Genomic DNA, 25,034 nt, shown 5'->3' with positions numbered 1-25,034 from the left:
TAATAATAAGAAATATCTAAAATCTGTTAGGTATTTGTCTCTGTAACTTAACAACTGGTTATAAGAATGAAAAAAATAACTCCACAATATAAACAATTCTCAGCAAATGTTGTCTTCTGTGGGTGTGAACATTTGCTCAACTAGAAATCCCCTAAGTAGGGATCAGTGTATCTGTGGCAGCTGTAGGTATAATATTAATCAATTAAATTGATAAATAAGTTTAATCTTCCTTTAAGAAATTATTTGTGTTGCTTTGTTTGTTATGGTGCGAAGTCTTTCCTATTTTATGATTCATGTATAAGGTGGATAATGACTTTAGGTTTCCTTAGTTGGGTGATGAAATGAGTTTTTCATGGATTATATTTACACATTCTGAGACTTAAACCCATTCATTATTTATGTTTCATACATAAACATATTTTTCTTTAGTCTTGTATTTTCTTCCTTATTAGGAAGGAGTCTACTGGAGTTGTTTTTGTTTTGTGTTCACTTTTGTTTTCTTTTTTCCCTTAAGCAGTAATTAAAATAGCCTTGTGTGAAGTTTCTGAGCATCTTTTATATATTATTTGTGGTCGTGGGACCTTTCTGTGTACTACTGAAATTGCAAATGCCATCAGATTAAATATTGCTTATGGCAATTGGGCCATCATTTATCTTCAGTTTATCCAGGCTTTTAGCATGATTGTCAGGCTCAAAACATAGCACTTAATGGTTGGTATTCCACCTGCAGACAAGTTACAAGTGGAGTACTGTATTAGGACCTGTTTTGTTTAGTACCTTGAGATCAGTGACCTGGAGGAGGAGATGAAGTGTATCTTATCAAATTGCATGTGACATCACATTGTGGGAATAGTTGACACTTTTGAGGACAGTTCTCTGCAGCTGAGAGAGGCTGGTGGAATGGACCATGATGAGCCCCGCGATGTTGAACAAGGATAAATGCATCTTCTTACCCCTTGCCACAGGACGGGGTGGGCAGTCCCAGGACTTCCTGGGAGACAGCTCTGCTGGAACGTTCTGACACGAGTCAGCACGTCAGGCTTCACCAGCAGTGACAATTGCCAACAGCATGCTAGGTTGGATAAGCAGAAGCAGAGCCAGTGGATTGCCAGTACTCAGTATTCCTTAGGCCAACCACTTTGGATGTACCCCATCCAGTTTGGGTTCCCCAAATACATTGAGTAAATTCAATCTAATTCAGTGGAAAGCCAGGAAAATGAGGGGCTTGGAGCACATAAGGGGAGGCTGAGAGAAATGGCTCTGCTCAACCTGGGCATCAGAAAGCTCAGGGGATGCTCAATAGCTGCCTCACAAGGTGACACCTAAGAGGTTATCAAGAACACATAGCCAGACCCTTTACAGGGGGCATGGCAGGAGGAACAGAGACAGGGGTCACAGTCTGAAACAGGTGAGGTTCTGATTTGGCACCTGCAAATAAAATTCACACTAAGGACACCAAGGAACTGGAGTAGGTAGCACAGGTTGTCAAATCTACATCCTTTCCATTCTTTTTGAGAATAGACTGGGCAAAGCCCTAAGGAAGTCAGCCTGAATACAGTGTTGTTGTGGATTCCGGTGTGAATTAATCTATGAAATATCCCAAATTTTTTTTGTGGTATCAATTGCTCTGATAATTGAGAATTTTTGTTGATATTCCAGCGTACTGTGATTCCACTTTATAATATTACAGAATTTGCACAAAATATTTCTCTATTACAATATTGTGAAGATCTTTTTACAAGACTTCTGGCCTTGTATTATAGGCTCATATTATATATTCTTTGTTTAATCCAGTAGACAAGAATTCCCAAATAAATTATTGGCAGCTAAATATTTTATAACTATAGAACTTAACAATAAAATAAATGCATAAAGACAATAGCATGTCCTCTTAGGTTTGGCTTCAGTTGCTGACCTTGTCACTGAATTTTAAAACATGATTAGCAATACTAGAATTTGAATGTGTCAATTTCTATTGAGAAATTCCATTGGATCCCTTCCAAAAGATTGTTTTAGTGTAAAAGAGCAAGATGTGAATTTGAAATGGGCTATCAGCATGTCAAACTTAGATTTGTATTTGGTTCTTTTGATTTGGCTACTAATTTTAGTACAGTGAAACTTGTGATAACCCACACTAGAGGTACCCATGTGGCTGGGAAAAAAATCTGGGATTTGTCTGAGCATTTAAAAATGCTCAAATTAAAATGGTTTCATTCTGAAAACATCTTCTGTTTGCACTTTTTAATGTTCAGCCTTAACCTCTTAGTTTCATTAGCTATAAACAAGAGTCAGCAGAACCTCAGAAGTCTATGATTCCTTCTCTTGCTCATCTTGCTTCACAGTGGTTATGCTTTTAAGTATTTCTGTGTTTACCAAAGCATGAACCAGACCTTCAGATCCGTGTTTTGGTTTTTAGAATCCATTTTATTAAGTGTTTAAAATTTCAGGCATTTGTATAACATTCAGCTTCAGTATGAAAGAGGTTGCAAATACGTGCTGGGATAATCAAAACAAACAGGAAAGAGAATGGAAAGAATTTCCTTTAGGGTAAAATTCCTTAAAGTTGAAATAACCCTGATAGATAGTGCTTGTCAATTGGCAGGGAAAGTTGGGGCTTGCCTTCTGAAGACTTTATTTTGCTGAAAATGAAAAAACATGGAAAAGCTCAGTCAGATGTCCTTTTTAAACCATACTTTCAGCGAAAAGTGAATGAAAACATTAGTTCTATTAAACTTATGAATCCCCAAAATCATTGCATTAAGACTGATGATAGGTACAGGTCAGTGTCTTGTAAAATCTTCAGAACTAAATAATTCATTAGTGAATTTTAAAAGTCTGTTCATTGTTTTTATTTTCAGAGCAGGACTAAGCTTTTGAAATTGATCTCCTGATCTTTCCACTTAAAAATATTTTGTTTGCATGACAGAGAAGTTTTAGAGAATGCAAAATATATTTCTTTGTCATGAAACTAACCCAAATAAAATGTTGACCTTAACATAAACTGTGTTTCTGGTTCTGAATGCTATATAGTGTGACAGAGTAACTGAGAAATGGAGTTTAAAAGAACACTGCTGAAGCTGATATGCTTTACAAAAACTCAAGGTGAATATTTGAGAAGAAAGCAAATGGCAAGATGAAACAAAGCTTATGGAGTAAACACTTATTTCTCAGTATTCAGGAAGTAAATATTTTCTCTAACTTGTTATGACTTGGACAGAATTATAAAAATATTGTGTCTTCATTTTGTCAAGCTCACTCCAGTCGAGTAATCTGAGATGTGGTTACTCAATGGGAAGGGTACTTGAACAAAATACACAAAACCCACCAAAACCCCCATACTATTAAGGAAAGTGATTGAGAACTGTTCTGCAGCATTATGTCAGCTGCACCTGCTTTGCTCTTTAGGTTTTTTTCAGGTTCAGTTTGAGGTAGAAAAAGTGCATATTCCTTGGGCTGTCCCCTCTTCTATCCTCCCTTTGCGCCTCATGAAGACAGTATGGCTGTTACATAAATTCTTAATGGAAAGATCACGGATCACTATCTTGTAATGGTGACTTATTCAGTGTTTAACTTTCATGGCTTTTGCTTGCTATAATAATTTGACTCACAGATCTGATCACGTATCAGTGTTTTGGTTACTTGGACCAAAATAAAAACACAGCTTGCTATATTTGCTCTGTATTTTTCTATTTCTTTACAGGTTTTTTGCATTTAAAGTAGCTTTCAACAAAATTGCAACTAATTGCCAGTAGCCCAGATGATTTATAGCAACAATATAAAAATTCTCATGGTCAAGCTGACCACAAAAAAGCCTTGCAGTTGTGAGATATTATGAAACCTAAAATCTGAGCTTCTAGTAAAATGCTTATGGCCTTCAACCTTTTTGACGATAAATTTTAAAAATAAATCTGTTTAGAATGCATTTTTTCCTTACACTGTAATGACATAATTTCTACTCTAATACTTTTCTCCTCCCACATAGTCTTTCATTCTGCACTAAAAGTTTTCATGCCCTTCATTTGTGCTCTATTCTGTCTCCCACACCCCTCTACTGACTTACCATTACCCACTTGTGGAACAAAAAATGGCTTTTCTTTGTTTAAGAAGCGTAGGCCTGTGGTACAGCTGCATAACTCACTGAAGCCCTGAGTGGTTTGCTGTACCCAAAGGAGCCCGGTGTGTGGTGTATCTCTTTGGAGGCTGGAGGCAGAGCACACCTCCTGGTGAAAGATAGCGGGCTCTCAGCTCCTGGGCACCTTCTAACTGGGAAGTGTGTGCTCAGATTTGCATCCTACCTATAAGGTTTCACATTTATTGCTACCATTGCTCTCAGCCCCTGACTACTCCAACACCACAGGTTGCCCCTTGACCACTGGCAAATCAGGGAAATTCCTTTTCTAGCTATGCATTTTAAAAGAAAGGAATATGGAGTAGAGGAGTAGATGGAGTATGTTTATTAGACAGAGTGTTCTGTCCTTTCAAACAATTTGGACTTTAAATGTTTTTTTATCTCAGCAGTTAGAGGAAATAAAAACATTGCAGGAGGTTCCAAAGACCAGAAAGTCTGTGTGCCGTTCACAAAGATGGTGGTGGAGGAGGGGGCTGGAGAGGGTTGCTTGTTTAATGGATTTCAAATGCCTAAATAGTTTTTAGGATACAAATCTTGTCCTATTTTTTCCTCACCCTCTAATTCCTATAGGACTAGCACCTTTTATCGTATGGATGAAGTAATAAAATTAATCAACTGTGTGATGTTTGGGTATGGTGAAAATGAAAGCTTCTTGAGCTTCATCTCATCAATATATTGAATACTTTCACAGAACGATTTTGTCTCATGTAGAATCAGGGCTTTTTTCTTATTTTAACATCGTACATGAAACATAGTATGTATACTCTGGAAGTTGTTTGTAAATTTAATGATTACTCTGCTATCCTTGACAGAAATAGCTTCACTTTTCTTTTTTCTGCTCTTCTATGTGATTACTATAGCTGCTGATATATTTTAATAATTGTAAGATTAACAATTTGTAGAACTTCCACACTATGAATACATGGAGAAACTAAGTTAATAAAGATGCCCTTATCTCACTAGAAGAGTTGATAACACTTCTGTTTAAGAGGGAAGAAGGTGTAAGGCAATCTTTCTGGGAAGTTAATATATTAACAACAGTTTCTGTCCACAAACTGATGGGCTGTAGAACAGGTGGATATTTTTGCTTTCAAGGTGCTCTTGAGGGAGAGTGAGAAGATGAAGTGAATGAAAAACATATGGGAAACATGAAAATATTAATTATTAATACCTTTATTTATACAAAATGCTTTCAGTTTTTGTTAGATTAAAAGAATTGTTCATGTGAAAGAAAATAAATAACTTGAAGCTTCATTGTTGCACATTAAGCACCAGATTAGATTAATTTAGATGGTGGTTTTGGATTTTTTTCCTTGTATCCAAAGAATCCCATTTGGCTCTTTCCTGACTGCTCTTTGATAATTGCAGATGGAAGTGCATCTCTGTATTTTATGAGCATTGATATTTTGAGTAGAATATTTGAGAATCTGGGATTTGTATTAAGCAAACCTCAAGCTTATTTTGTATGTCTTTTCCCTATATTTTTTCCCCAAGACTAATTTTCTATTATTATATGGTGTGCAATTTGTAACAAAATGATGGCCTGTTTGTGTATTAGTCCACAAGTGAATAACTACTCTGAATGTCTTAACCTTATGGCTTTCACAGAACAAAAAAAGTGTCTGAAATTTAACACTGTCTTTTGTGGTAGAGGAATATATGAGAAAAAAAAAAGAAAAACTTGTGAAGTGAGTTTCTCTTTGTACAGAACTGTCACTGCCCTCCTTGGCTGATACAGATTCTTTTCAGCTGTCACTTTCAGTACAAAGGAGACAAAGCCTGTGCCTGGACTTACTCCCACTGTCTTAGTCTGATTTTTATCTAAAGCAGAGTCTGATGCCTGCAAGATTATTGACCATTTGTCCCATCAGAGTGCTAAGGTCTAGAATCCTGACCCTTCTGTGTTTTCGAAGTTCATGGTCAGTTTTTAAAGTATGTTTCAATACTTAACACTAGATACTATTTTTCTCTTGTGGCAGGAGATAAAAAATTATCAAGCAAAGATATTCTACTCTCTTCATATCCAAAGTATATTAGATGGTCTTTTGTGTTCTTTTATTTATTTTTTTTGTCTATGCTTCTTAAATGTAAGCTAACTTGAAAATACTTTGGTTTTCTACAAAAAGCAGTTGTGTACCTGATTTCTCTTAAAAGCGTGGGCTGCTTAAAAATCTTATAGATGATAGTCATGATTGAAACAAGAAATGCTGTCCCTTAGTGGGAAGGGGGAAGACGTGCTGGGTGATGTTTAGGATGTTTGTGATAGAGGCAAAATGTGTATTTGAAAACTGCAATTGAGCAGTTGTCTTGAGCATGAAAAAAATAAAACAGTAATGATCTTTGGTTGGGGAGGAGGGAAGTCTTTGCCATATGAGAGAGGGGTGAGTGGCTTGGGGATGCATGTTTGGGTGCCTGTGAACACATCTGAAAAGTAGAAAGAGAAATAAGACATAAATGTGAGTGGCTGTTTCACCATCTGTTCCAAGTGGGCAAAAGAAGCTAAACTCTCAGGTCTGAAAGACATCACTGGTGAGGTTTCTGTTGTTTATCTTGGGTTTATAAGTCAACAGAAGGAGGTAGTTTATCCTTGCTCTGTCATGTTTATGATTTGGAAATTCTCTTTTTTTTTGATTGCTAGATGTCAACTGCTGGTAGAAATGTTACACTGTTTGGCTACAGGTTTTTATTACTCTTTCATTCTATTGCAGGTTTTAGTATTAAAAAAATCATACAACCTTAATGGGTATAAATTTTTATATAAATGTATAATTTTTATTGAGTTAAAACAATGTGGTGGCAAACACAGTTTTGAAGTATGTTGTAAATCACTATTTCATTCCAGTCTTCTTCGTAGGAAAAGGTTTATAATACAAGGTTTTGTCTTGATTTAGTTTTGATTCAATGGCTGAGATACAGGATGTCTTTCTAGAACTTCAACAGCCTTGAAAGTGTGTTTCAAGTTAGTTAAATTCCTTTGATTTGCTGAATTTTTAACAGGACCAAAAGTCTGTTCCCACAACATGGCAGACCAAGGTGCTGGATGAATGAGGAAGACTTGGTTTTGAGGCAGCAGATGTGGCATGGCCTGGTGCCAAAGCTGTGCTCTACCTTTACAAGGTAGCAGAATGCGCAAAGGTGTAGAGCCTTACTGTCTTTCTCAATTAAGATGTCTGTATATTTGGGTATAAAAGACAGCAAGAAACTTGGTGTTTTTCTAGGTCCCAGTCAAGGTACACAGCATCCATTATTTTAATTTGTATTATCTCCCATGCATGGGCTAGGAGTAGGGAACCTCAAATGAAAGCTACTATAAAATATATATATATATATATATGTAAAATATACTAAACTTATATTTGGGGGGAAAGACCTAAAATCTGTTGCTTAAAAAACACACATTTGAGAGAATGAGTTGCTCTCTTTGTATAAATGTGGTAATTAATTTTCTTTTACAGAAAACTTGTTTTAATATATTGATATTATCTGAATGCAGGTTCCTTGTTTTATATTTTAATTTATTTTAATTTTCTTAAAGAAGTATGTCCAAAATCTTCATACTGTTGGTTTATTTAGACATAGATTAGGTCGTATCTGAATCATGTTGAAATCTGTTAAATCTTAACTGGTGGATTTTAAGTTAAGAGTGCAAATGCAGTTTTTAACACTGTTTTTATCACTTTGATGTGTACTGATATCTAAACTATGTAACTGTGTGTAGAAATACGGGGAGGGGATTTTTCTTCTGGACAACTTTATTTTTTGTTCACTGCTGTCATAGATGGCTATTATTCCAGTTTCCCAAATACTGAGTGTCTATAAGTACTCCCTTTATGTAAGTTCAGAAGCAGATGGCCTTTTAAAATACACAAACCCAGGGTCTATCCTACTGAAGGAGAAAAAACTACTGTGTATGGCACATGCTGAAGTGAAAATGTTTTCTCTGCTAACTATTCAACAATTTAGATGTGTTGTATTTTTTTCTTTTCCCCAGGCAGTAAAATCTGAAAAATCCCTGAAATACACTGCTTTCACATATTTCTGGTACAGCAAAGAAAGCTGGTTCTTAGAAATTTTTTGTTTTACAGGAGGCATGCTATTATCTATGCCTCTCCTCATCTTTCTTCTTGTGCAGTAGTGCCTTTGGGAGGCTTCTAGTTTGATTGGCAGGCTGGCATATTTAGGCATGTCTGAAATGCAAACTGTGTTTTTTGTTCAGAACCATATGAACTGTGCCATATTTGAAATAAGTTACTGAAGTCTCATCTGCAAGAACAATGACCTTAAGAATTTAATTAAAATCAGTCAAAAGTCTTTGATGGATTTTTATTTTTTTGTAATAGAAGGGTAAAAGTATCTGTCAAACATAAATGGAAAAGGAGTCAAAATAAGGTAATCCTTACCAGAGACTAAACTTCAGGTTTAAGTTAGCTTTGGTTTTGCCATTCACTAAAGAACAAAGGTATGGGAAACAGCAGTAGAGGTGGCAATTGTAATTGCCCACATTTGGAATGCTTTGTGAAGACTTCCCTGCAGCTGTATCAGGGAGATGGGGATGGGAGAGGAAGAGAAACAAAATAAAACAAAAATCCCCAACCAAAACTAACAACTTCCCCTGCCCCCCAACAGGTTGTATTAATTATTTATTTAATAACAGTTCAGGGACTTTGGATGAGTAGAAGGGTATTGAAGACATTTTTTTTCTTTTTTTGGTTAGGCAAACAGAGTATCCCTACCTAGGGTGCAGTGTAAGTATATTGGGCTCTAGTTGTAATGGGAATCCACAATGTAGTGAAAATGTTTCCTTAGTCAAAAGTAATCAAATAAGAATGAATTTATATTTTTTTAAAGCATGGAAACATCTGTGGTCCCATTCCAAAAATGTTTATTCAAATCAAAGTTGTTATATAAAATTTGCACTTTAATGGGCTTCAATTTTTTTTTAATATGAGGCAGCTATGATATCCTGAAACATTTGGTGTTACAACCTTCAAAAAAAGTGTTCTTTCCAGTTCATTTAATGAGTGAAATTATTTTAATCTGTGGCAAACTTTCTTTGATTTCTGTGAAATTAAAATAAACACGTACCCAAAAATCTGTCACCAAATCCTGTTCATCTGTAGATACAGATGAATGTTGTTTGGGATGCTGAAAGTTTTGGGCTGCTTCCAAATTAGCCCCTCTTGACCTAAGAGGGATAATGTTCTTGTTACAGTATGTTATAGTGTACATACCAGCTCAGGTCTTGGTACAGCTTGAAAGGATCTCTGTTAATTCTTTCTCTTCTCTTGTGTATTTGCCTCGTATATTCCACTTTGATTTGTGTTGTGTGTGTTTAATCTGTTCTATTTCACTCTGCTGTCACACCATGTAGTCAGTGTTGACTATAAAAAGCAATGATAGTAAACTGTAAGACTCATATTCTTGGAATGAATTTGATGACCAATTATGCTATTTTTGCCTCTGATATTCTGAGGGAAATGAGAGACATTCAAATGCAGGTTCTGGGCATTGTCAATCTTTTCAGTGTTGTTTCAGAGTTAAGGTTGAAAAAGGACTCCTGAATTTTGAATAGGATTTTCAATCAAACGCCTACGTTCAGTGTATAAGGAAAACACTGAGACTATAATTGAATTAAGAATTAATTTAAAACTTCTGCAAACTACTTTGTTTACGTACATGGATATTTCAGTGGGAAAGCTGGATGAAATATTAAATGTCTTGATTTATGTTAAATATCTGATTTTGGTCCCTGCATTTCAAAAGGGATGTTGAGGAACTGGAGAGCACCAAGAAGGGTAGAAGCCCTTGCTTGGAGCAAAGGAGGTGGCAGGAGAAGCTGGCAGAGCTAGGCTTGCTCACTCTGACAAAGAAGCAGCTACTCAGTGACCTCAGGATATCCCATAGCTGCTTGAGGGCAGTTCCAAAAAAAAAATAGAGGTGAATTTTTTCCACTGTTACCAGATTGACTGCAAATTCTGGTATGGTGTGTTTGGGTCAGACATGAGGAATAACACTACCAGGAGGCCAGAAGAGACTGCCTAGAGATGTGGCTGGATTTTCCATCCCTGCAGATCTTGAGGACTCAGCAGGATCCAACCATGCCTGACCATTCCCAGTGCTGATGAGAATCCAACTTTCAGCAGAAGATTGGACCACAGGACTTCCAGAAATGTCTCTCAGCCACTCCAAAACTTAAACTGATTAGGTTTTTGTTCAACCTTTAGCTCTTTTCATTTATTACCTCATTCCAAAATGACTATGGCTCACATGTGTATTTGAAAAAGCAAGTGACATTCTCAAAAAGCATATCCTACAAACATTAAGGCATTTACAAATGATATTCACAAAACTCTACTCTTGTTTCTGAGATATCATATTTGTATTTCATTTGAAAATCATCCTACTTTTCCTGCTTGATGAAAACTGAGCTGATAAAGGAATACTTTGGTTTTTTTCCATAGTACTTAATATCTTACTTTCTTCTCAAAATTGAGAAAAATAAAATATTAAGCAGACCTATAGAAACAATATAGAAGAGTATTAATCTTATTTCTGTGAATAGTATAAACAACACTGATTTAGTTATGGGGTTTTTTCACACCCATTTTATGACTTGTGAGTAATTTTTTGTATCTTTTCTGCTTTTAAGCTGTTACCATAAGTTAATTGTCATGTTCCGCTTATCTTTAATTGAAATAGTCAGGTACTACCTCATCATCCAGCTGCTGTTTTTTAATCTGCTTTTCTGCCTTGTTTAGAAACTTCAGTTCCAGCTGATAATTCTCCTTTATTGTTAATATTTTCAGCATACTTATTTTCATGAGGTTTCTGGTCTTTTGTGTTCAGGTGATATCAAAAGACCTGCAAATTTCTTACTGCTGTAATCTGAAAATGCAGGGAAGTTAAGAGCCCCTGTCTCTTTCATTATGAGTTGTGGTACTCAACTTTGCTGTGATTATACCAGTCTACTCACATTTAAGCTCTTTATCCCTTCTATGATGAATTCTGCCATAATACAAAGTTAAAAATAAAACAAATCAAACAAACAAGAAAAAAAGACTATTAGGGCTAAATGTTGAGGTATTCCTAAAAAGAACCATACTATTTAATCTCTCATCTCTTATATTTTCCATAATTTGTGGTCCAAATGTGATACTTGGAGTGCCAGAATGGATATTGTTTTGTGCTCTGTGATCTTGCTTATTACATGCTTTTGCTGTGCTGTCAAAATGAGGTATTGCAAAGGGAGAAAACGATGCCTGGAGCTGAACATTGTTTCATAGAAGAAAAATAAAGGTGGGAATGAAGATGATGTTCACATTTTGTATGTGTATGATAGTGTGTGGAGTGTCATGTTGAAATTGTAAAAGATAAAGCTCTATGTTTATTACCTTTTATTAAAGATATTTACGTTCCGTATTAATTGCGGATTTATTGCAGGTAAAAAGACATCTATGGAAATCTATGGGCATTGAGGGGTATTAATTCCAGACAAAATAATTTTGATGCAAAGCACAGATCCTTTCCCAGTTAAAAAGCCAGTTCAAAAGGTAAAGCTATCTCAAGCTTACCTTTTCTGTTTTCACAATAAAGAATGTTCTTTACTTGGGGCTATATTCTAAATGGGGTAGAACTCTTTCAGTTCAGAGCAGGGTTAGTTGATGTTTTTCTCATTTTCAGGATAAAGCTATAGTTGCATTTGAGGGTGTGTAAGACAATTCTGATGGCCTAAGGATAGATCTATTTATGCTGCTACTTATATTAGAGAGTGTCAGTAGTGTACATTTACTGCTCACCTTGCATGTTTCTAAGCAAGTGCTCTTTGTTCTCTTTCTCAGAGAAAGGATCATCCAAAATTGCAGGTTCTGTAAACAGTTCTTCTCAGCAGTCAATCTGAGACTTAAGCAGACAAAAGATGAATAAATATTGCTTTTCAAATTAGTGCTGCTGTGTTATTAATTGTGCTTAATTAGCAAATCTTTATTAAAGTATCCACAGTGCAGTGATGTAATTTGTTTCCCCAGGTAACTGATCACAAAGTATGGAAAGCTGCTTTTAAGGACCTCCAGGTAATTGCATGTTTCACTGGAAGTGCTTTGATTGAAACAGTGGTGATTTATCTGATGATCCTCAATCTGTCTTGGGCCTATCCAATCCTTCCAGCTGGCTTACTGTTCCTTTAAGATATGAAATGGTTGTTTGGATGGTGTGCTCCCTGATAAATTAATGTTGTTCCCTGTGCTGCTCAACTAGAACAGTTTGGAAGTGCATCCCCTGGGAAGGCATCCCTCCTTTGCTGCCTGTGCAGGGACTGGTATGTAGAACTAGTAACAGTGTTTACTGTGATGGGGAAATATCTGTAATCTAACCTGTAGCTGGTGAGGTTCAGCCAGCCTGGACCAAATAAGGTATCCCTTCCACAGAGAGGCCAATATAACCTTGTGGTAATATTTTTATATTTTATAGAATTTTATATTGTGACAGCATTTGTAGTAGGTGTGCTGTGATATTATGTAATAAAGTCCTTTTGAACTGGGTGATGTGTGGCCTATAAGTGCCCTCACATGCTTGACTTCTTTTAGAATTTGAGTTTTCTACACACCATTGGGCAATAGAGAATTACAGATCTTAGAGAGATGAATGTAATTCTTACTATGATGGATGTTGGTATTTCTGAAACCGAAAAACAAGTGTACAAACAGAGATGCCATGCATCTTGAACCAAACTAAGTTATTTTTCATTTTCCTTGTCACTTTGGTTTAGAATATGCAGTTCAAGAAGGATCTGTTACTGGGGAATTACATTTTGGGTTTCAAATGGACATTGTAACATTGTGGGCAGCGTTAAAATCAACTACCTTGTCAAATAAGGTACTAGTATTGTTGCTGTTTGTGTTATTTTGGAGTTTGAATCTTTTTTTCAAAGATATCTGGAACATTGGTCTCTACACATTATCTGGGCGACAAATTAAGAAAGAGCTTATGGATTAGAAAGAAAAACCAGTTTAAAGCCTGAGATTTCACAAATTTTATAGCAATGGTTATTGTATATCTTTTTGTTTCACAGTAAAGGATGCTGCTACTTCCTTAACCTTATTGTTTTCTATTTCTCAGTCTGTATTTCAAAAAGAAGGAGCGTGTTTTTTCCCTGAAATGAAGAATTGAAATAGATTTCTTGTATGAAACACCTGCACATAGGAAGTGAAACAGAACTTTTTAGCTCTCACTGTTTTATGGCAAGATTTCTGTTCCCTTTCCTTCCTGTAAACAACAGGGAGTGGGAAATAATCTATTTACAGGATATTTTCTGTATGAAAGGAAGGAAAAGGCCTTTACAGAGATCAGTCTATTGTGTTGGGAATATGGAAAGTTATATGGAGTTAAATTGAGTTTAGTACTTTGAGAGGAAATGCATGGCAGAATACATGTAATCACTTCAGTCTTGACCCTGTAAAGTGTTAGATGTCCCCATTCGCTGAAAATCAAAGCAGGAGCTAGGACATGGAGTGCTGTGGTTTGATCCCAAATCCTTTGTGTAACTTGTGATCACTTTAAGAACTAGATCAGAGAGAGACTACAGTAAGAGCTTTTGCAGCATGGCTTTTATTTATAAACAAGCAGTAGTTTTGATACTTGTCCTTTTAGATTAGATGTTCAAGTTACTTTTGTGCATCTGTTTTTCATCTCTCTCTTTGAAATATGGTTGTCTTTGCTAGACAAGTGTCATAATTGGATTTTTCATGGAAGTAATGCTCTCTGAGGTACTTGTAGAGTGTATATCTTTTCAAAGTTCTGCTTCATGTATGAAATATATTAATACAATTGTGGTGTGAACCAGGCAATCTTATTCTGCCTGTGTTATAAAATTAATTTCTGTGAATAGCTATTTGATTTTCATTTACCTTCTGTAACACTACAAAAGACTTTATCACTAGTAAGAATTGTGGGTGAGGTATTTAACTTTAAACTCAGCCTAAGCATTATGGAATAATACAGCTTTCTTGAAACCTTGGGTATATAACATGATAGGACTGACAATAGCTTTGCCAATAAAATCAAGCAGGTAGAGAAAAATCTTGTCATTAGTTGTAGCACTTTTATCTGCGGTTCTTGTACTTAAGTCATACTTGAAAATGGAAATTTATTGTAGCAGTGTCTGTAATTTCTTTTACTCCATATATTAAGTTCAAGATTTCTAGCACTTGAATATCATGAAAAGGCAGTTGCAAGTATGGGAAAGAAGAAAGTAAAGAATCTTTTTTGCTTAATAGATACTGAACTCAATTTTTTCAAAAGGGAGTACTTAAATACAAAATGCTTTAATAGCTCTATCAACTGTTAAAGAAGTGATGTTTTTTTGCATGATGGTTTCAGTTCCTCACACAGAAATCCTAATGTCTGGGTATTTCAGCCTGGGTTGGCAAATAAGGCTGCAGTATGTGCATGTGTGTTTGTAAAAGGCAACTGAGAGCGGTGTATCTTCTGGCACGTCTTGGTGAAAGGAGAATGTGCCCTGTCTTGATCCCAGCAGAAGAAAAAGAATGATTCCATTGCTGCCTGTATTTGAGTTTGTGCTTTTCTAGGCCAGAGCTGTCAGTCTGCTTGTGTGCTTTCTTTCTGTAGTTTTCTAATTCTTTATTCAAGGCAGGGTATGACCAAAAGAGCTACTGCAGTCATGAATGAGACTTGGTTTAGGTGCAGAGGAAAGTGTAAAGTTTCTTCTTTAAAGTTTGACGTGTTGAAGACACAAATGTCGCTAGTATCCTGTAGGAGACTTTAGGTGGCTGTAGGTGATGGTGGGCTGGATTGTCGGGACAGACGGAGAGATTTCTAAAGCCAGGTCTTGGAACTTATGATTTATTGCAAAAGGGCGTGAAAAGGGGTGAAAGGGCCCTGCCTGGAGCTGCCAGCCACAGCTTGGAGCAGGGCAGTAAGAGAGTGCAGGGTAAGAGAAAGAGGTAGGAGGGTGGTAAAAGAGAGAGAGCGAAGAGAGCTAAGAGTACAGAGAGTAAGAGGGCGAGGTTCCCATTACAATACAATAAATCTTCTTCTGTGTTGAATATTCTAATTTCCGCTAACCAATCTAATACAAGATACAAATCCTATAGCATTTACATACAGGGTATAAGAATCATTACATTACCATACTGTGTTACACTTTAAACCCTAAAAACTACTCTTTGGACCCCTTCTGCCAAGCTAGCAGGCTCTTCTCTGACCTTTGGACCTGCTTGTAAGTAAAGGCATTGTTCTATCAAGGGGGGATTACTTTCAGCCGGCCATTCTATTGTTTTCTAGTTATTTAGTGACTGAGGTTTGGTATCTCAAAGATGGCTTTCATTTTAATCTCGCCTATGGTTTCCATATTCTCAAAATCTTTTGCCAGACTATCATATTTATACAGTTTTCCTGATTCATCCTTCCCAACAGTATCCCATAATCTAGAACAAATGACTTGACAAGGCGTTAGCTAGCGTTTGTGATCCTTTGTAGAATTTATTTTTTAGCTTGGATATCCCATCAAAAGCACAGCTCCTACACTGTAATTTGAGTGTGTCCAGGGTGCATTGGACTTACCAGGTAGATTGACTGTGTCAGGTTGATATTCTGGAAATACTGAACTTGCTGTAGAGCTTATCTTGGCAGTGACCATCTGTATTTTGGAGCACTAAGGAGCTGCTTGGAACTAGATTTTCCTGATGAAGATGCTGCCTCTTCACCTGCTCTCTCTGGAATCAATTTCAACTAAACAGACTAAACTTTTTGACTAGAGAAAGAAAACTTGCCCGGGCAAAATGAGAGATCTTGTACTGATATTGTTCTATCTTTCTGCTTTTCCTACAGCAAAATACAAAACATTAAAAGACTGGGGCATAAATAATATGATATATTCATGCAGAAAAATAATTCTTTTGTAGTTGAAAATGAGGTGCAGTATAATGGCAGGCCACAGTTTTGAATGTCTGACTTTTTGCCAAACAGGGCTGCTAACAAGGATTGACTTTCCTATGCAGGAATTATTTCTACCTACAGTAATTTCACGACTATAAGGTGCACCCTTTTGACTAAAATTTTGGCCCGAACCTGGAAGTGCACCTTATAGTCCGATGCGCCTTATCTGATGGACAAAGTTCAGAAATTTGCCAACCTGGAAGTGTGAGCTGTGAGCCGTGGGGGGAGCCGGCAGGGCCGCGGCAGCCGGGTGCAGATCTGTGATTATCACCTAATGCATAGCAATTTTATGATGTCCAATACTACAAACAAGTTTTGACATACATGAAAGAAAATAGGCATCATTATTTCTGATTTGTAATTTGTTACTTTATGTGAATTTAAAGGAACATACGTTACTTGAAATTTTGAGGTTTTGTTGGGTTTTTTTTTCCCAATTTGTAGACCTTTTATGAATGTAGGGGCAAGATATTATAAAGAAAACTTTTGAATACTGGTAAAATAAATTATTTTTTGAATATATAATGTTATTTTTCTACTCAATTCTTAAATTCTTTTCCTGATTCAGTGTTCTGTATAAGAACTTTTGATTAAAGAAGAGAATTAGTATGTGGACAAGGCCTAGTGTTTTCCCATTTGGCTGCCTCACAAAAGAGCAACATAATCCTCTAAATCCTACTTTATTCTCAGAATCAATTGATTCCACTTTCTGCACCCATAAACAGGCAATTAAAAAATTGTCTTTGAGACAGATATTTTGAAGCTTGCTTTTCCAGTGATTTGAATGTATGATTGCATTTTTTGGTGTGAGAACAACAGTGCTAATAATTATATATTCATAACCTTATTTATAAAAAACTGGAAGCAGTTTCTCTTGGAAAATGGACCAGATTCCATAACCATTCTAACAAAAATTCGTTTTTCTTTTTGTAGTTGCTTTCCTCTCATGTTTTTACTTTTGCTTTTCAGTATTTGCTATGGCTTTAGTTTCAGATTTTACTGGAGTAAGGCTTGTGTGTGAAATTTGTCTTCATCAGATGAGAAATTTCTGTTTAATATCTTGGGGGTTTTTAATTGTCTCTTCTGTTGGCAAATGGATTAGTCACCTGATGATACTGGTCAGCACTACTTCTGATAGAGTTCAGGGCTTTTTTTAGCTCTTCCGTGAAAACTGCACTGGCCAAGGTTTTTGCTCAAGTTTTAGACTGTAACTTCACCAGGAGTTGTTTTCTTTTCTTTACCTAGTGTGAGCATACTGGTGAAAGTAGACTTAAGTGGCTGCCTAGTTTTGACTAGACCTAGAATGAGGACAGTTGTAGCTGTCCTGCATTCCATCTGTATAGGCTTTTTGTTTGTTGATGTTACTGGTGTCTAAAATACCTAGATATGCAGCTGACGTAGGATTTTGAGGCTTTGTGTTCTTTTCCATTGTATGCACTATTCTGTAAAATACCTATTAGAATTATTTTTGTCCCTCTGGTGGTGATTTAGTACAGGAAATAACATCTGTTCCTGCTGCGTGTGTGTTCTTTTTCCTTTCTTTCAGTATGAATATAACATTGTGTATTTTCAAGCCAGATTTTACTGTCTGAGATCATGGTAAAACAAACTCCTTTTGAAACTTTGTTAGCTCAGATATAAAATAGCCAAATCATCTTGCTGGTACTTGATAGTTTAATGATTTTTCTCTCTCTAAGATTGATCACACCGACCTAGCTAAAATATTTTTATTTTACATATGCCTTTATTTACCTTCATTTAGAAGCAAATATGAAATTGTCAAATGTAAATTTTGCAATGTTAGGTATTTTCTTGGCTGTAAGTTGTCCCACTGAATCTCAGAGCACGTTTCTAAATCTTTTGGATCAACTTGCTACTCTTCTCTTTTAAAACATTTTGTGGAACTTCATGACTTTTTCTCTTCCTTGTAATTGAAAATATTATTACCCTACTTGCTTTTACAACATAATTCTAGCAGTAGCTGTGGACCTTTTATCATAACCTTTGAAGCAGAGCCATAATGAAACAGTCTGTTGGTTCAACACCTACTGACTCATGACCTTTTGCCCCTAGCAACGCTTTTTTCCAGTTACTGCCAGGAACTTGCACAGATAAGACCTTTAAATTCTCTATTGCAACACATACCTATGAAACTATGTTCATTTTCAAAACCAGTGAGTTGTTAACGATATTTTATTTGCATGCATAAATTAGTAGATTTTCATTTTACACTACAGTTTATTAAGGTTGGTTTTGGTTTTTTTTTACTTATACCTTCATATCATAAGGGGATGTGTACACCTAAACCCAAAACCAATAAATCTTCCTCATTTAACTTGCAGGTATCTCCATTTTGTTGATATCAGAAAGAGTGACTGAAGTTGGCATCCTTTGTGAACCCTTCTAGCCAAAGGTAAGCATAATTTCTAACTGGTGGCAAATGTTTTTACTGTGTTTGTAGTACTACCCTACCTTTTAAATAAAAAGGCAACTATGCTACTGTCTTTCTTGATGTTTGACATCTCACAGACTCTATTTCCTTGGATACCTAAAATACCCTGGAAAACCCTAATATAATAATTTATATGGCCTGATGTGCTAGTGAATAAAGAATCATGGAATACTTTGGGTTGGGAGGGACCTTTAAGATCATCTCGTTCCAACTTCCCTGTCATGGGCAGGACACTTTCCACTAACTCTGTTCAACCTGGTCTTTCACAGCTTCTCAGAATGACCTGTTCCAGTGTTTCACCACCCTCACAGTAAAGAATTTCTTCTTTCTATCCAATCTAAACCTGCCTTCTTTCAGTTTGAAGTCATTCCCTTTTGTCCTATCACTGCATGTCCTTGTAAAAAGTCTCCCTCTGGCACTTTGTAAACCCTTTTGCCTACTGGAAGACTGCTGTAAGGTGTCTTCAGACCGAACAAAACGTCTTCAGAGGAAGTTCAGCCTTTTTGTAAAATCTGTAACTTGGCAGATTGCTTCTCATTAATATTGAAGTGTAGGATACAATCAATACAGCTGTTACTATAGAGAAGGATTATTGTGTTCTGTAATGCATCAGATAAGCCAAATAAAAAGTCATGGTTTTGGTGATTTGAAAATTCTTAGTTTGGCTCTCTTCTGGAGAGGAGCTACTACGACCAGAAATAGACGTAGGATGAAAGAAATAGCATTGTAGGATGAAAGAATGTTCTTTTTAAGTGCTAATTTAGCTGCTTGTAGACAATCCCTCCAGTAACTGAAAATCATGACATCTAGATACTTTCTGCACCAGGAATCAGAAGCTGCAGTTACATTCTATGCCTCCTATCTTTACAAACTCCTTGATCTAGTTCAACTGGATTGGTGTTAGTTCTAGGGGTATGGCTCAGGCTTAGAAATACTTCATGTTGGCTGAACACAATCTGTCATCTAAAGAACAGTGTAGTAGTTTTCTATCATATTTCTGACCCCAGTAAAACCTCTTTCATTTACAACTACATATTGTTTCAAGGAGGAAAAAAATTCTGAAACAAGTATTTAAACAATTTTTTATCTTAAATTTATTATGTGTTTATAGATTTGTATGAAGTAAGATTGCTGCTTTTTGTCAACCTATTCAAAGAATCATAGATTTAGGAGAGTCTGAATAATTGATCCTCCTTGCCCTGTTTGCCATATGCTTTGATGCAGGAGAAAAGATTGAACTTTGTGTCCAGCCACCTGAGCCCCTCAGCCCTCTGTGTGCTACAGCTGTAAAATAAGGTGGATGCTCAATAGCAATGTTGTTGTTTATCAGATTTTAAGTGACTCCCTTTGCTTAAAGCAAGTTAATAGTTGTTTTTTTTCCTTCTCATCTGAGACTCCATTTTTTCAATAAATGATCAGTTCTGTAATACAAAATAAGATCACAAGACTCCCATGTTATTGAGCCTGATGAAGCTCTGCTTTATTAATGGCAGAGTAGAACATATCTCTGAAAATCTTACCTACTACTTTTCATATGAACAATGTCTTTTGCTTTCGAAGTATTCAGACTGAGAGGACAATATTGTAGCATATTTTTTTTATTGTGTGTTGTCAGTAACATCTTCGTTTGAATAATGCTAATGTAGTAAGAGAGAACACTCTTATTTCTAGTCTAGAATTGTGTGCTAACCGTCTCTAGTATTGCATTTGCTTTATCTTTTGGCTGCACAGTTGACCAATACATGGTAGATGTTTAAGGAAATCTGGAAGAAGCTAAAAAATATAATTTGTATATTTTACCCTCTTTCTGTGATTTAGAGTAGTAGTAGTAGGTGTAATATGATAATGCTGCAAAAAGAATGATGTTTACAGATATCTTTAATAAGGTGCATTGCTTTTCTTCCATAATTTGAAAAGTGTTTGACACAAGGAATATTGCTGTTTAAGCTAGGAGAAGAAACTTGTGGTTTGCTCACCCCTGAACTAAATGCACATTGGTGATTTTTTTGTGTTTTTTGTTTGTTTGGTTTTTTTTGTTTGTTTGTTTGGGTTTTGTTCCATATAATCCTGATGAAACCTTTATGTCAAAATAATTATTTTGATGTATTTACAGTTATGGTGGCAGTGGTACTGATTAGCAGGTTTGATAATCCTGACGTTGAAATATTTGTAGACCATAAAAATTTATTCACTCTTTTTTACCATAAGTACAGGCATAAGAAGATAGAAGGAAAATTATTTTACTTGTAGAAAACTGATGGTAGTTTTATCTCCAAAGTTAAATAGTTAAACAGTTACTAAAGAATGGTAACACTAAAAAGTAAAACATGTTTGAAATTTCTCTTTAAGAGATGTTCTAAATTGGTTACATGAAACTAAATGTTTGAAAAGTGTTTCCAATTTCAATTATTTTAAAAGGAATCCGAATTACTTACGTGAGGTTGTTCAACTGTTAAAACTGCACAGCTGCCTATATCACACTGTAGATGCACTGTCAAGGCAGAGGAGCAGATAATAAAATTGGAAGCTGTACATCCATGGAGAATATGTACATGTCAGATTCAAGTGATAAACTTACCACATTTGCCTAAGTCATCATCAGCTTCATGGGTGATCTTTTCATTGGGAGGATGTGTCCAAATATATGCCATAGATATTGAATCATTAAACCTAAATGCAGCATTTAGTCTTAGTTTTGCATCCAGTAGCATGTTTCCTTTTCATAATAATAAAAAATAAATTTAAAACTAAACCCGTCCCTCTTTGCCTTCAGTTACTGGCAGGCTGAACTATTAGCTACTGAGCCACTATTTCTCTAATAACTTTGATAGTTATTTCATAGGGACATGTGTTCATGGGTCAACCAATCTAATCCCATCGTTTGGTATTTTGAAAGTATTCTTGTGATCTGGGAATGAACTGGCATCTAAAGGCTTGTGAATTTATGTGAGTTAATGTAAACATCATCTATTGACAGTTTGTGTACATTGATAGCTGTGATAGGGACATAGAACAATGCAGTTTGGGCATAAACATACCATATATTCAGAAACTAATGCTAATAAAAAATGTGTAGCAGTAAATTTGATCTGATAATATATGTATGGCATAATATAACTTTTTCACAGAAAACATGGTGTGCATTTGGTGTTAAGAAAATTTTTTCAGAAGCTGAACAATATTAGACAAATCACAGAATTGCTGAAATGGAGAGGCACCTCTTGAGATCACATAGTCAACCATCCCTGCTTACAGGTCTAGGCCAGTTGGATTTTGAGTATCTTCAGGTGTGAAAACTCCATAACCTGTCTGGACAACCTGTTCTGTTTTCAGACTGACTCTCAAAGTCAAAGGATATTTTCCTATGTTTAGGTGGAGTTTTGTGTGTTTCCTGTCTTATTGCCCTTTATCCTGGCACTGAACACCCAATTAGTGAGGCATTGGTGAGATCCCCTCTGAGCTTTCTCTTCTTCAGGATGAGCAGCCCCAGCCCTCTCAGCCATTTCATGAAAGATGCCTCAATCCCTCAATCATTTTAGTGACACTTCTTTGGGTTTGCTTCTGTAGCTCCATGTCATTCTTGTAGTGGGGGAATACAGATCACAATACTCCAGACTGATGATGGAATTTTAGCTCTAACCAGTATGTGAAAAATAACTAGCTAGGAATTCTGATAAACACATACCATTTTTGTCAATAGCAATTTAATGTATTCAATAATTCTGTATGGTGTTTAATGTCTCAAATGCATCTTTTTAATCTCCAAATTTTTATCCTTTATTTCCTCTGTAAGAAGAATTAAAATATACTTAGGTATAAATAAAATATCAAGCTGCTTTATCTTTGAGTATGTGTGCTTCAGTTTTGGAATGGCCCATAGTCTTAACAGTTCTATCACCTGTCACCTGAGTGGAAAGATCATAGGGTAAGTGAACCAATGTTTTGCTTAAAGGTTTACTGGATCACATACTACAAAATACTAGTAATGCTATGGGTTGTTTGTGTTAATAATAAAATCATATCAATCCGCAGAGTTGGTCTTCCCAGTCTGGTTCCCTTCTGACTGCCATAAATCTGGCAGGACCGATCAGTTCAGGGAGAGGGCTGTTTTGTTCCAAAAGTCAGTAAGCCAAAAAAATACCTGTGTCATGTTATGTCTCTCTACTCTGTGCTACAAGATGTCTGTGGTTCTGGAAAGATTTATTAATTTGTTTGGATCTTTCCATTTAGCTTCCTGGAGCTTGGAAATAAGTAGGACTCTCTCACCTCTTCAAATGCTATAGCACTCTAAATAATAAATAACAGTAAGAAGCACAGGTTGATTTGTGCAAGCATTAGTGAGGTCCAGCAAGACAGAAGTCAAGGTAAAATAACATGTATGTTAATAAAATGGAAGAACTTACTAATGTGTGTTTTGAGTTAGCTGTTTTGGAGAGAGAATAAAGGGAAAAAGGAGGGAGTGTTGGCAGATTGGATGGGAGAGTGATGAGTCTTAGAAGGAAAAGACAGCAAATTAAAAAAAATGGGAGAAGATAATGTTACTTTCTTCCACTAACCCTCAGCAAAAGTAGTATTTATTTTCTCTTGGAGGAAGAGGCTGATGGTTCTAAATAAACAGATGTAAGAAAAAACAACAAATGCCTTAATAAACAAAAAGAATTGAAAGAAAGTTGTTGGGAGGGAAAGGATGCACACAATACTGATTCCTTAATTAATGTAATCTAATTTATTTCAGTAAAATGATTTGTGTTACTGTTTTACACAGTGAAGTTTTACACAAAGTGAAGGATTACAGTAAATTATCTTAATTGAAATCCTTTGTTTCTGACTCGTGTGGAAAAAAAACTTCTAATAGAATATTTGAAATAATTAAGAAGTAATGCAAATACTTTTGAAGATAAACTACAAAACAGGTCAAAAACATATCCAGTGAGCTTGTTTCTGGTTACTAGTAGAACTGTGCAGGAGGAGTGAGAAAGTTGGAAAAAAGAGTTGCGTGTTTGTGAAGGAGAGACTTCTCAGAGAAAACTAGAGAAACATGGAACAACATGGGAAAATGAAAAATGAAAAAAATTCAAGAATTTGAAAATGGTTCAGGGACAACCAAAACAATTCTGGAATTAAAGCTGGTGAAGGATGTGAAGGGCAACAAAAAACCTGTTGCAAGTACATAAGGAATAGAAGGAATGCTAGGGAAAATGAGAGCCCAGTGATAGTGGGGTAGGGGCTTTGGTGACCACAGACACAGAAAATATTAAAGTGTTCAACACCATTTTCTCTTCAATCTTCACTGGTAAGACTGGCCTTCTGGAATCCCAGACAGTGTGGAGCAAGGAAGACTTAACCTCAGTGGAGAGTGATTAAATTAAGGGATATTTAAACAAAGTGAGCATGAAGAAGTCCATGGGACTTGATAGAATGTACGTATGAATGCTGATGGAGCTGACTGATGTCAGTATGAGGGCACTCTTGGTTTTCTTCAAAAGGTTGTGCAAATTGGAGAGGTTCCTGAGGACTGGAGAAGAGTCTATGTCCAAGGAGAGTCTGGGAAGTACAGAGAAATAAGCCTTGCTTGTCCCTGTGGAGGTAGAGCAAGTGATCCTGGAAGGTATTTCCAGATGCATGAAGGACAAGTATATGACTGGGAGTACTGAGCATGAATTGAAGCATGGAAAATCCTACTTAACCCACCTGGTATGCTTCTATGGTGAAATGACTGGATGCAGGGAGATGGATAGACCTGCCAGGTTTAGGGGGTTGTGATCAGCAGCATTAGCTCCAGTGGGAGGCCAGTGGTGTACCCTAGGGACTGATACTGGGTTCAACACTGTTTAGTGTCCTTCTTAATGTTGCTGAGACTGAGCACACACACTCTCAGCAAGTTTCCTGATGATACAAAACCAGGAGGTGTGTCTAATATCCCAAGTTGTTGGGCTGTCATCCAGAGAGACTTGACGAGATGAAGAGTGGGCAGAGAAGAACATTCGTAATTCAAAAAAGGACAATGTCAATTCCTACAGGAAAAGTTCCTGCAGCTGGACCCAAAGAGCCAGCATGTACTGGAGGTCAGCCAACTGCAAACAGTGATGCAGAAGAGGACCTGGGAGGACAGCAAGCAGAATACGAGCCAGCAAAATGTCTTTGTGGCAGCACTGGTGAGGCCACACCTGGAATACTGTGTGCAGTTCTAACTTTCCTGGTAAGAGAGAGATAAGGACATATTGGAGAGCATCCAGTGCAGGACACAAAGGTTAAGGGACTGGAGCATTTTTTCATACAGTGAGATGCTTAGTGAGCTGGAACTGTTTGGCACAGAGAAGGCTCAGGAGGATCTCATCAGTGTATGCATAAATTCTGGGAGGGCAGGTGAAAAGAGGATGGAGCCAGACTCTTTTCAGTGGTGCCCAGTGACAGGACAAGAGGCCATGAGTGTAATTTGAAATACATGAAGTTCCATCTGAACATAAGATGTGTGGGTGGTTGGGCTCTGGAACTTTTTCG

At 36.4% G+C, this 25,034-nt stretch overlaps 1 protein-coding gene across 4 annotated transcripts in view; it reads left to right on the top strand.

The window, feature by feature from the left end:
- Window positions 1-25,034, top strand: part of SIPA1L2 (signal induced proliferation associated 1 like 2) — a 124,406-nt gene that overhangs the window by 8,085 nt on the left and 91,287 nt on the right. For all 4 annotated transcript variants that reach the window (XM_033054207.1, XM_033054206.1, XM_033054205.2 and 1 more), the window contains exon 2: window positions 18,424-18,494. The gene's annotated coding sequence lies outside the window, so the exon portion shown is untranslated. The remainder of the gene's footprint in view (window positions 1-18,423; window positions 18,495-25,034) is intronic.

The sequence above is a fragment of the Catharus ustulatus genome, chromosome 3 (genome assembly GCF_009819885.2).
Source record: "Catharus ustulatus isolate bCatUst1 chromosome 3, bCatUst1.pri.v2, whole genome shotgun sequence".
Lineage (NCBI taxonomy): Eukaryota > Metazoa > Chordata > Aves > Passeriformes > Turdidae > Catharus > Catharus ustulatus.
Note: the sequence above shows the minus strand (reverse complement) of the source record. Positions and strands in the feature narration are given on the sequence as shown.